The sequence below is a fragment of the Diabrotica virgifera genome, chromosome 9 (genome assembly GCF_917563875.1).
Source record: "Diabrotica virgifera virgifera chromosome 9, PGI_DIABVI_V3a".
Classification (NCBI taxonomy): domain Eukaryota; kingdom Metazoa; phylum Arthropoda; class Insecta; order Coleoptera; family Chrysomelidae; genus Diabrotica; species Diabrotica virgifera.
This window is the reverse complement of record NC_065451.1, coordinates 30,551,723-30,565,171: the sequence shown is the minus strand read 5'-3', so window position 1 is coordinate 30,565,171 and position 13,449 is coordinate 30,551,723. Positions and strand designations below refer to the sequence as shown.

Genomic DNA, 13,449 nt, shown 5'->3' with positions numbered 1-13,449 from the left:
TATTTACATTACTTTACGTGGAATACATCTAATTTTTCGACGTCCATAAAATACAGGGAGTAAAATTCAAGCTATACGTATTTAACCAACACCGTTGTAAAATTTTGTTTTCAAAAATATTTCTCAAAATTTAACCAAAGGAAGTTATTTCTGTTTCGTGATTATTACGTGAAATAAACGTACCTTTGCGATGTAACCGACATTCACACCTATGATAAAAAACATGTACAATATTCGTCATTATGATTTTATATTATTCTAATGTCAAACATGTATAAAGGAATCAAAAATATATTGGTGAATGATTTGGCACTGAAATACGTTTTTTTCCCGTCATAAATCTCCGAGTTACGTATTCGTTGAAATTTGCCGTAAATTTAACGTAATTATCACGTAACTGGGCTCAAACCTGTTTGCTGGGTTATAACTATTTTTTTTTCAAAATTTAAAGATTATGCAAAAAAAAGAAAAATTTATATTTTGTCGATAAAATATTAAATAAGCATCTCATCTTTATAATCTTTATAAGTTTGATCAATGTATCATGATTATTTTGGTTATTATTGCGATCGTAATTTGTTAATTAACAATTGAATTGTTGCTAAAATATTCGTTTAATTTTCACCGGCTTCTGGAATTACAATCTATACCAAGAAAGCTTTGATCTCACTAAGTTATTTAATTATTGATTAATAATTACTTACCTAAAACTTTATTTGAAAATTAGAGTTTTTGTTAGGAAAACCCGCATTTTCCGAGGAAAATTTCCGTCGGAGCAAATCGTGAAAAACATATCTCTATGCAGAATTTAATTGCGGTGAATTTTTATTAAGGTGTTTTAGTTGTAAAGTTAAAATCTTCGGAGTTATATAGAGCAATAATTGAAAAAAATACGATTTTTCGGCGCCATTTTGTTTATTAAAAAAGTAGCATACTATCTGCGGACTTTGCATACCTATATTATTAATATATAGGATCTTATAATTCGATTCCAGCAATAAAATTGCTGGTAAATAACTTTTCCATGAATTTTGCTAATTAGCCCAGAGTATAACACCACTCACGCACTCACACTCACTGATTAATTTTATTGGCTTTTTAGATATGTAACTAATTTTTTAAAGTTTCATCAGTTCTTCAGAGCATTTCTTGAAGGGCTATTAATTATTATGGCATAAGAGAATAGGCGGTTGCTTGACTTTGCGAATGGACTGATACTGAAAACGGCGTTTTTGCGTGTTGCTATTAATTTGCTCTTTGCTCTCTCACATGCAGCGACAAGTTTATACTTGCAAAAAGTACTCGTATAATAAACGCGGGTATTGTACCCTCGGAGATCCGTGGAAAAAATTTACAGCCAAAATAACAAAATTCAGTTTGGCAACACTGTGCGAATGTTGATAGTAACATATCCTTTTTAAGATAAGCACAACTGTAATTTAGTCCAAACAAATTAATATATTTTTTTTTGCCAACAAAAATGAGATTTTTCAACCAAATAATGTTTCAAATATGATGTGCAAAATAATTTTTAATTGGGTTCTGCTAATGGGCTTGCTTTTTTTGTCATTAAAGTAAAAAAAACTAAATTTTACTCATTAAATCAATGTTGTCCGGTTATCGTCTTAATTATTTTAACTGTACTAATATCCGTTGAGTAATTCTGAATGTCGAATAGGTCGTTAAAACATTTTATCTTTAGCGGCTTCTGGAATATCTTAAAAATATCGAATTTAATTGATAAAATGCGCATATTCCACCGATCTTCGCTTCGACAATACCGGGTATTTTACCCGTATGCTACGGGTACGAGTACCGAGTACTTGATTGAAAATGTACTCGGGTAACGGGTACTGAGTACCCGAAATGTACTCAGAGTACAAAATTCGGGTACTTGTACCCGGGTATTGCCCAGCTCTGAACGTATCTAGGCCGTAAAGCGAGGTATGGGTGTACTTTGTAGTAACATTGTCTCACCCTTTTGAAGAAGTTCCAGATAGTCAAACCTGTTTATTAAAATAGGGGGAAAAGTTGTTGCCAAATAAATTTTAAAACAAAGTTACATATAGAAACAGGGTTATTTATTTTAACTTTTCTAATGTTATAGTACTGGGGTGTAATAATATTTCTAAAAACGTAAATTTGACAACCTTCTAATCAGACCTATACGCTGTGAGCTCGTACGTAGAGGGGATATTTACAAATTCGCGAGCACCAGTAGTGGCAAGTCTGTAAACGTTTACTGGAAATTTGACATAAATGTCAAAGTGATAAATTTAAAATTAAAAGTAAGAACATTAATTTTTAAAAATATTAGTTGGTCAAAGCTGTGGTATATATTTTTACCTTAAATATACTTACGTTTTAAATACTGAATTTAAGTTTTTTTAATGTTCCGTAATATTGTTGATTGAAATAAACGGTAATCTTAGCGCCATCTACACGATAATTGTGAAAGTATCCGAAGTAAGAAATTCATATTTTATCAATAGAACGTCAAAATGATTAGCAAAATCTTAAAAAATCAATTAAATAATAAATTTGAAAATTACCAGTGAAAGTTGAATTAGTAATCCGCCAGGAGCGCCACCAGCGAAGCTCATCAGAGCCTATACATTTTACACCAAGTTGAAGGGATCATTTATTTCTTTGTTCCTCTGTCTTTTGTCTAGTGAAGTTGTGTTTTTGTGGAAACAAAATGACGGGTTGTGTTTTGTGTGAAAGTTGCTCTACGGAACTTAACAAAGATGTTATAATGTAAGTACAAACATAAAGACTCCTGTATGTATACTATTATTTAAAATTCTTATATACAGGGTGATTGATTAGTGGGGTAAAGCTCAATAGATCCGCTATAGTAATAGATAGCAATAAAAGTTAATAACAAAAATTGTAGCCAACTTTGAGCTTCACATTACAAAATTAGTTAGAATGTTACAGGGTGTTCGATAACACAGTGGCAGACCAAACTTATGTTTTTTTTAAATGGAACACCCTATATTTTATTTTATATTTGAAATTCTGTTAACTTCTCCATCACAAAAATATATAAAGGTTTGTTATGTTATACAGGGTATTTACAAAGTTATAACCAATTTTATATGAAAATCGTAACAAGTTCAACTCCCTGTATAAATAAAAATAAGCACAACAGCAATGGTTTGTTAATGCCATATTTTTTTATTTATTGTCAAAATTTTCAGGAATTATTGACATTGCTAATTTTCTTTATATCAAATACAGGGTGAGTCAAAACGCAAGTACCTTATTTTCTCAGTAATGTTTAATGGAATACCCTGTATTTTATATCATTGAAAAGTAGCATTACCTTACTTTAATTTTTATATAACATTGCCTATGTCCAAATTTATTAGTTTTCGAGATATTGTTATTTTTCAGAGCACATTATTTGATTTAGGTGTCTAAATTTATCTAAATTTTAAGTAAGCCATGACTGAATTGACAATTGACGATTACTGATTATCAATCCGGTAATCAATGTAACACTGTAGCAAATAAAGAAGTAAAAATAATTTATTAGTAATACATTTTACAAAAAAAACACAATCACAACATGCAACATTTTTGAAACAATTAAAAACTACTTTTTTATGTAAATGTAACAAATAAAGAAAGAAAATTAGTAATAAATTTTGCAAAAAACACACAAACACAAAATACAACATTTTGCGAAGACAATTGAACACTACTTTTGTATGTAAATGTAGCAATGTAACAAATAAAGAACGAAAAATAATTTATAAGTAATACATTTTGCAAAAAAACATGTTTGAAAAAATTAGAAGTTAGTTTTAATAAAATATTTTTAATATTTAATTACATAAGGTGTTCAAAATTACATCCTAACACATTTATGCACGCCTAAAAACGATCATTGAATGAGCAACTTACTAGTACTTACTCTACGAAGCATTTGTAAATTAACACATCGAAAACACTTTGTATTCTATTTTTCATCTCATCCCTTGTTGTTGGAGGTATTTTATAGACTTCATTATTAACGTAAACCCAAAAAAAATCAGTCCAGTTCATTAAATTCTGGTGATTTGGGTGGCCACGCTACTGGTCCATTGAAAAATGAAAATATCTCGAAAACTAATAAATTTAGACATAAGGAATGTTATCTAGAAATTAAAGTACGGTAATGGTACTTTTCAATAGTGGTAAAAAATACAGGGTGTTCCATTTAAAATTACTGAGAAAATAATGTACTTGCGTTTTGACTCACTCTGTATTTGATATAAAGAAAATTAGCAATATCAATAATTCTTGAAAATTTTGACAATACGTAAAAAAATATGGCATTAATAAACCATTGATGTTTTGCTTATTTTAATTTATACAGGCAGTTGAACTTGTTACGATTTTCATATAAAATTGGTTAGAACTTTGTAAATACCCTGTATAACATAACAAATCTTTATATTTTTGTAATGGAAAAGTTAACAGGATTTCGACTTTAAAATAAAATATAGGGTGTTCCATTTAAAAAAACATAAGTTTGGTCTGCCACTGTGTTATCGAACGCTCTGTAACATTCTAACTAATTTTGTTATGTGAAGCTCAAAGGTGGCTAAAATTTTTGTTATTAACTTTTATTGCTACCTATTACTATAGCGGATCTATTGAGCTTTACCCCATTAATCAATCACCCTGTATTATAAAAATATAACAATTTTTTTGCTTTTTTTTAAAATATGCTTTTTTGTGTATTTTCTTGTTGAAACATAAAATAAATCCAAAAAAGACTCAAAAAAAAAGGAAAAAATTCATGGAAAAATCGAAAATTACAACAAAAAGTGTTATAAAAATAAAACATGCATTTTCACTACGTAAAAATCAATTATAAATCTGGCAACATTGTAAATGTATGTCAAATTTCAATTATTCCGCAGATGCGCGAGAGTTCGTTTACAATTCGAATAAATTATGGCTATGTCATTATTTTTATTCTTTCATGGTTTAACAGCATCAATATAGGTATTTATATTAATTTTATGTGATTTTGTAAGCAGCTTTCTATTTTTATAGCAATTTTTGTTGTAATTTTCAAGTTTTTTTAGGATTTTTTCCTTTTTTAAAGTCTACTTTTGGATTTTTTTGATTATTGTTTGTGCAATATTGTTTAAACAATTGCATATGTTTAAAAATAATAAACTTTTATTCTCTGTGTTAAAATATATGAACAAAGAAAGTTTTTGATAAAAAAGTGTTATTTCGAAGGACAGAGTATCTATGTGTTTTTATTTTGCAATAAACAAATTTATTTATTTATATCGAAATGTACTAAAAATTAAAATTTACCAATCATTATCAAAGGTCATTGGAATGCCCAATCAGAGCAAACGTATCGGCTGTCCTGCGCGTAGCACCAAAAATTAATGATTATTTAAAAAAATTCCTGACGTTGTGGTAGATAACCGATTTTAATTTAGAAAATTGCAAATGAAAGATACAGTATTTTTCCATAAGGAAAAAATTCACTAGCTGTCTGCTCTATTTTCAGTACTGCAATATTTTTTTTTTATTAAACACAAGCTGTGTTTAGACTATTGAAATCTGGTCATCAGTTGACCAGTTATCAGTTCTTCTTTAACTTATATTACTAAATGATACATAATCTAAGATCTTAACCCTATGGTGTCCTGTGTCCTCTTATTTTCTTTAGCAAGTATGAAATTTTAAAACTAAAACTAACACACAACACTATGCTCTGCTTTTACACTAACACTTTACACTAACTCAAATGGTTTTCTTCGTTTGAGTCTTCTTTCTAGCCCAGTATTATCGAGGAGCTGGATGGCCTCGATGTTTACATGACTATGGAGCCGTTGTTCGTGACTACCTGCCATCTTCTTGATTACTTTGTCTACATCTTCCATCTCAAGATCCTTGTGGAGGTCGACATTTCGGATATACCAAGGAGCATCAACGATGTTCCGTAATACTTTATTCTAGAATCTCTGGATAATCTGAATATTACTTGAATTGGCACAGCCCCAGAGTTGGCAACCATGCATCCATACTGGTCTAAGTATTTGTTTGTATAAAAGTATTTTGTTATATGTGGACAATGCAGAGTTTCTTCCCATCAGCCAATACATTTTTTTGTAACGGATACCTAATTCTTCCCTTTTCTTTTTAATATGGACTTTCCAGCGAAGCCTTGCATCAAGTGTGATACCTAAATATTTTGCAGAAGATGCATATGGTATTTGGGCATCATTTATTCTAATTGGAATGATTTTCTATTTTTTACGATTTTGAATTGATTTTCTATTTTTTAGTCCAGTTGTGTATTTTATTTATTGCCAACTGTAATTTTTCTGCTGCTTCTTCGCTGGCATCACCTATTGCTAAGATAGCGGTGTCATCTGCAAATGTGGCTATAGTATCATTTTCCATTTCAGGTATATCGCGTGTGTATAACAGGTAGAGAACAGGACCTAATACACTTCCTTGAGGGAGTCCTGCTCTGATTTCTTTTAGATCAGTGTACACGTCTTCTTGCTTAATTCTGAAATATCTGTCAGATATATATGATTGTAAAATTTCTGAATATTGTTTAGGCATAACAATTTTGAGTTTGTAGACTAAACTTTCATGCCAAACTTTGTCGAAGGCCTTAGCTACGTCTAAAAAGATTGTAGAACAGACTTTCTTTTCTTCTAATGATTTCCCAATTATGTTAGTCATTCTGTGTACCTGATCAATCGTAGAATGTTTATTTCTGAAGCCAAATTGGTGGTTTGGAATCATTTTTTTCTCTTCTATTATTGGTTTTATTCTTTTTAGCAAAAGTTTCTCAAAAAGCTTCGACATCACTGGTAAAAGTGATAATGGTCTATATGAAGACACTTCATTTGGTGATTTTCCTGGTTTTGGTATCATTATAACCTCAGCTATTTTCCATAAATTTGGAACATATCTCAATCTAAATGCAGCATTGATGATGTTGGTCAATTTGACTATGGGTTTACGAGGCAGGTTTTTTAGTAATTCGCCAGTAATTAGATCCTGGTGCCTTCTTAGGATTTATATTCTATCTTTAGTCTTTTATTTCATCAGCTACTTCCTTCGGGGATGTTGGTCTGATTCTCTCCTCTGTCTGATTAGTCTCTGTCGATATTTGATCATTATTTTGGTCATCATGCGGTTTAAATGTATTTTCTAAATATGTGGCAAATCTCTCTGCCTTTTGCTCATCACTTCTAGCCCAGCTACCATCTTCTAGTCTAATGGGTGAAGAATGGGTTACTGGTCTTTTTAGCCTTTTTGTAGCTTTCCATAGAGAGTACTCTATGCTACTATCATCTGTCAACTCTCTCAGGTAATAACTGATTGACTCATTTTTAATATTTTTAATCTCTCTTTTAAGTTTTTGACTAGCATTGTTTAAATTTGTTTTATCTTGGGGTGCTCTGGTTTGTTGCCACTTCCTTCTAAGTTTTCGTTTCTCTTTGATTAACTTTTTAATTTCGTTCGGATAGTTGTTTCCTTTGACGTTTGATCTTATAGTAGGAGTACTTTCCCTTGCTGATTTTTGTATATTTTGTAAAAGCAACTCAACTTCCTCATCTAGTTGTTCAGGTTTTTTTAATGGTACTGCTAGTTCAATTCTATCTTCAAGGATTGATCTAAAGCTTTCCCAGTCTGTTAGTTTATTTGTTAGTATTGGGTTACAACCCTTTCTGATAATCGTGTCACTCACAGTGAGTATTATGGGTGAATGATCTGAATTCATATCCCAACCTTCATTAATATCTACATAGTTGGATGAAATATTTTTAATAACAAAGAAATCAATTAAGTCCGGTATTTTGTTTGTATCTGTTGGCCAATAAGTCGGTCTACCTGTTGATATTACTTCACATTTCTCTTCTTTTATGGCTGCCAGTAACTCTTTTCCTTTAGTTGTTGTTAATCTTGATCCCCATTGGGTGTGCTTTGCATTAAAGTCACCTCCAATGATATATCTTTTTCGCAAGCTTTTCAAATATTATACATACTGTTCTTTTTTAATGGAATGCCTAGGGGGCTATAAATTGAGCTTACATTAACTTCGCAATTAGTTTTGAGTTTGACACATACCGTAGTTGCTTGTATATGTTCTGTTTCATATTTTAGCTCCTCATAATGTTCAATGTTATCTTTTATTATTAGTGCGCTGCCTCCTTTGGCTGCATTGTCAGGATGTATAGTGTGGTATACCCTGTATCCTCTAAACTTTATAAAATATTGTTTCGTGAAATGTGTTTCAGCTATGAGATATAAATCAACTTCTTCTGTATCTAGGATAGTTTGCAGTTCATTTTTATGTTGTAAAAGCCCATTGGCATTCCATTCCATGATTCGTAGGTGCTTAGCCATTTCGAATTTTCGGTATAGCTCCTTTAGCGCTATGTTCCAATCTAGTAACGCGTATATCTATTTGTGTTATTTTGTCATCTATCTTGATGAGTTTTTCTAGTATTATTTTTAATGTATTCTCGGTTTCCAATTCTTGATCCGTTTGTTTTACATTATTAACTACATCACTGTATTTTCTATTTGCAGTGACGTTTTGTGCTTTTGGCTTTTCGTTCTCATTGACCCTTTGTGGTGGTTTTGGTAGACTAGCCTTATTTGTTCTCTGATTTTTCAGCTTTTGTATTTTTTGGCTACATAACATCCTCGGTAGCTTGCAGGATGATTTTCACCACAATGGATACACTTTGGTTCCTCTTTTAGTGGTTTCTGACAATCTTTGGTAAGGTGCTTACCGATGCATTACACATCTTGGTTCCTTATTACAATATTTCCAGGTATGACCATATGCCTGGCATCTTTTGCACTGTGGTACCAGCTTGAAGCTCCTTAGTGGTTCAATTTCTACTCTCATGCTCAAAATGTCAGTTATTCCAAAGATTTTGTTTATATCTTCATCTTGTCTGAACGTCAGGATGAACATATCAAGAGGTTTTTTAATTCTCCACTTCAATTTCTTATTGTATAGCTTTATATCCTCTTCTTTGTAGCTCCTTTACTATGTCATTAGGCTGATAGGAATGATGTAGTTTCTTAACCATTACTCTGATTGGCCTTTCTTGTTTATTTTCATATGTGTGATAGGAAAGTTTACTCGTGTTTAAACTGTTTATTAGTTTTCTATACTCATTACTGTCGGGTGTATTGATTTTTATGACTCCACTGTTTATTATTTTCATGGTGAATTTAATACTAGCATCGACTAGAGTCTTACTTAAGTTGGCAGCATCTTCGAAACCTTCTACTATAACCGGAGGTGGCAGTTTTGGCTTTTGAATGTGCTTTACTGCTGTTGCTCTCTCTGGAGAGGTAGGAGATAATGAAGCATCCATTTTGCGTTTTTTGGTCCTCCTGTTCTTTTGTCTTATCCACTCCGTTTCGTTGGCTAAATCTTCTTCATCGGTAAAATATTCAGATTTGTCTGTTTTTTCTTCGGTTTTTGTTTTATCGGCGCTTGCTGTTGACCCTACATCTTGTTGGGTATTCTGAAGCTTTGCTAATCTTTGCTCCATTGCGATAATTATTTGATTTAGGCGCTGATTATCTATATTAAGTTTTTGTACATTATTTTCTGATTGAACCCATGCATTATATAATGCTTGTTCATTTTGCGAACGTTGTGCATTTTCTGAAAATAAAACTTTCTTTTCCTGGACTAATATTGCCTCAGTTGGCGTCTGATTAGGAAACATTTTAAAATAATAATTGTTCCTTTATTTTTAATAAAAATAAAAGTAAAAACTTACTTATTAATCGACTTCTGGTTTCTGGTTTCGTGATAACATAACGACCATTTAATTGGATCGTCGGACATCACTCACGATAAATAATATCCTTAATTTACTGATTTAATAAACTATTTTAATTTGAAAACGCATTACCAGAGAACGGCAGTTCTCGCCAGTGGCGCGCACCCAAACCCCCCTACATGCGACACTATACAGGGTGTCCCCGAAAATAGTGCGTTCCTTTAAGGTGTGGATATAATACACAATTTAGAACAAAAAAGTCCTATAACATTTTTTCCTAAAGTTAATCGTTTCGAAAAAAAATTACATTGTTTCCCATATTAGTACATTTTTATTTTCATCAATTTAAAGCTGGCAACATGGCTTAGAAGAACCTGTGACTGGAAATTTAATCAATGGAACCCCTTGTTTATTTACTATTTTTGAAGTGTGAATTAGGGTTATTGCCACCCCTAGATGTACGTGCCTACCTGCCAAATAATTATTTCTTGCTTTAATAATGTGGCATTTTTGCTATTAATATCTTGGTTTGTTTGATGTGAGGGGACGAGGACAGGGTGAAAAAATGTAAACATTTGGTTGATATTTACCTTTTTACTGTACTACCTACCAGATACAAAATGACCTACAAACCTACTATTTTTAAATGTGTCAACCTTAAGCTTTTGTGTTCCACGGTGTTGCCAGGCTTCAATTTGCATATCAAAATGTATTTTCGTTTTTTGGTCAAACGGCTGAATTTAGAAAAAAATGTTATAAGACTTTTTTGCTCTACATGGTGCCTTCTATCTATACCTTTAAGGAACGCACTATTTTCGGGGACACCCTGTATATACATGAAATTTTCGATTTTCTAAATCTGACTGAACTGAAAATTGGGTTAACTTCCTTCTTAAAGTTCAAGAAAAGACTCACCCATCCATATGTCAACCATCCATTTTGGTCCAAGGGTGTGGATTTTACGGTCCTTCCTATTTAGGGTCATATTTTTGACTAAACAACAACAACAACAAAAACTGAGATGACCGCATATTTAAATTTGAACCTTTATATGTGCAATATATGTGGTCCAAATTAAATGCTTATACCATTAAATGCACAATACTTCTTATAATATTTGTACGAATCTGCCGCACATAGGTACATGTGAAGATACGTTATGCATTTATTAAATGGTAATTAATATAACTAAAAAGTTCAAAATATTTTTACGCTTTTTGACAAATTAATACATACAGGGTGAAAGAATTGAAAAAAAACACAACATATTTTTACATAAAACCAGGAAAAACACAACTTTTGGTAAACCGATTCTTCCAGTTCAATACCTCCATCTTATACTTAAAAAATAACCTATGTACCAAATTTGGTTGAAATCGGACTTTTCGTTCAAAAGTTATCGTGCTATTAGTCACATACGTATAGTCGCCATTTTGAATGCCCGCCATTTTTGTAACAGCCAAAATCTGAGATGGCCTCATATCTAAATTTGAACCCTTATATGTATAGTATATGTGATCCAAATTATATACTTCTATCATTAAATGCACAATTGTTTCACATATCGGCTGCACTAACACAAAATATCTCTAGCCAACCTAGATAAAACGGGAAAACACTACTATATGATTTCCACCCTAATAAAATAATTGTGTCTGGTCCAGGTCTTGTAGATTGCAAGTAGTTTTCAAGTCCCTTTTCAAAAACATAGATATTATCTGATGATTTTAAAAATAAAATATCGAAATTGATTGACCTATTGGGTTCATTGTCCTTCTCTCTCGCACTAATGGAGAGCTTATGCGCTTGTGCCTCTTATAACCTTTTATTTTCAACCCTGTAACTTATTAAAATAAACATTACAGTTTTCAGTTTTCGACCCTCGGCAATAACGTAATCTTTCATTCTGCGTTTAAATTTTTCAAATTTACTTATTAGTTTTCTCAGGATTTGAAAAAAATGAATACATTTAAAACACATTGAAAATTTTGACAGGCGACATTTTGCGCCTTTCCCCTTAATTGCATTATTCTGATTTAATAAGTAATTATCATTTTAGGTTTCTCTTGTAATGACATGAAAACTGCTGCCAGTAACCTCTTAACACATCATGCTAGAACTGACAGGAATTTGAAACAGTATATAACTTCCACTACCAATGTGAACACTGGAGGACAACGTTTTATATGTATCATTTGCAAGAAACCATTTTCAAACAATTATCGTTTAGAACTACATATGAGGATACACACTGGTAAAAAACCTTTTGCATGTGAAATTTGCACCAAACAGTTTTCAACAAAACAAGTTTTAAAATTGCATATGAGAGTGCATACTGGTGAAAAACCATTTGAATGTGAAATGTGCAAAAAACAGTTTTCAACGAAAGACGGTTTACAATCGCATATGACAGTGCATCCTGGTGAAAAATTCTTTAAGTGTGAAATCTGCACCAAACAGTTTTCAACGAAACCACTTTTAAAATCGCATATCAGAGTTCATACTGGTGAAAAACCATTTGAATGTGAAATTTGCACCAAACAGTTTTCAACAAAACAAGTTTTAAAATTGCATATGAGAGTGCATACTGGTGAAAAACCATTTGGATGTGAAGGTTGCACCAAACAGTTTTCAACAAAGGCACATTTAAAAAGGCATATGAGTGTGCATACCGGTGAAAAACCATTTAAATGTGAAATTTGCACCAAACATTTCTCACTAAAAGCAAATTTAACAATGCATATGAAATTACATACTGGGGAACAACCAGTTGCATGTGAAATTTGCACCAAACAGTTTTCAAGAAAGGGTAGTTTAAAAAGACATATGATATTGCATACTGTTGACAAACCATTTGAATGTGAAATGTGCAATAAACAGTTTTCAAGAAAATATGTTTTGAAATTGCATATGAGTGTGCATACTGGTGAACAAGACCGCGTTTAGCTCAATTGACGCCCTAGGCAATTCTCTAGTAGCCGCCCGTCAAACATGTACTGTTTTTGCGAAAAAAAACATTGCAGAATTTTTTATGGATTTAAACTACGATGTTTATATTGTATAACAGAAAAATTGTCATTCCAGTTCGATCACATCCGAGACTTCTTTTCAAAAAAACTTTTCGAATTTTTTTTTTCTTGACATAATCGACAAATTGTTAACACGTTCTTGCGTCTTACTTGGTGGGAAATTATTTTTAATTCTTGACGTTTTCGAAAATGACCAGCAGCGGATACGTTGGCAACTGGGATGCACAAATAAATATGCAAAGCAATGTCAAAATTAGGGAAAATATCTTTCAATCCACTTAATGCAGTCACTGAAGATTATCACCTCCGATTTCGTTGAACCTCATAGATTTTCATGAAAATTGGTGACTAATTAGAGCAGGGGTCACCAATTATATTTCCTGAGGGTCCGTTTCGAAAACCTATGACACTTCCGGGGTCCGGAGTTAACACTACCTGTCTGGTTGTTACAATTCGGTAAACAAGTCAGAAGGGTGCAGTGCGAAATTTTTATGCAGAAATTGTTTTTAACAGTTTTTCAATAAATCTAAAACATCACCTTTTTTCTCCCGAAAATATATTTTTAGCATTTTTGGGCCATCTTAAACAAAAAAGATTTTCTGTCATTTTTCTCAAAACTTTAT

The 13,449-nt window shown here is 31.9% G+C and overlaps 1 protein-coding gene across 2 annotated transcripts in view; it reads left to right on the top strand.

The window, feature by feature from the left end:
• Positions 1-11,968, top strand: part of LOC114332802 (gastrula zinc finger protein XlCGF57.1-like) — a 62,486-nt gene extending 50,518 nt beyond the window's left edge. For both annotated transcript variants that reach the window (XM_050662263.1, XM_050662262.1), the window contains exon 2: positions 11,857-11,968. The gene's annotated coding sequence lies outside the window, so the exon portion shown is untranslated. The remainder of the gene's footprint in view (positions 1-11,856) is intronic.
• Positions 11,969-13,449: the final 1,481 nt, after the last annotated feature.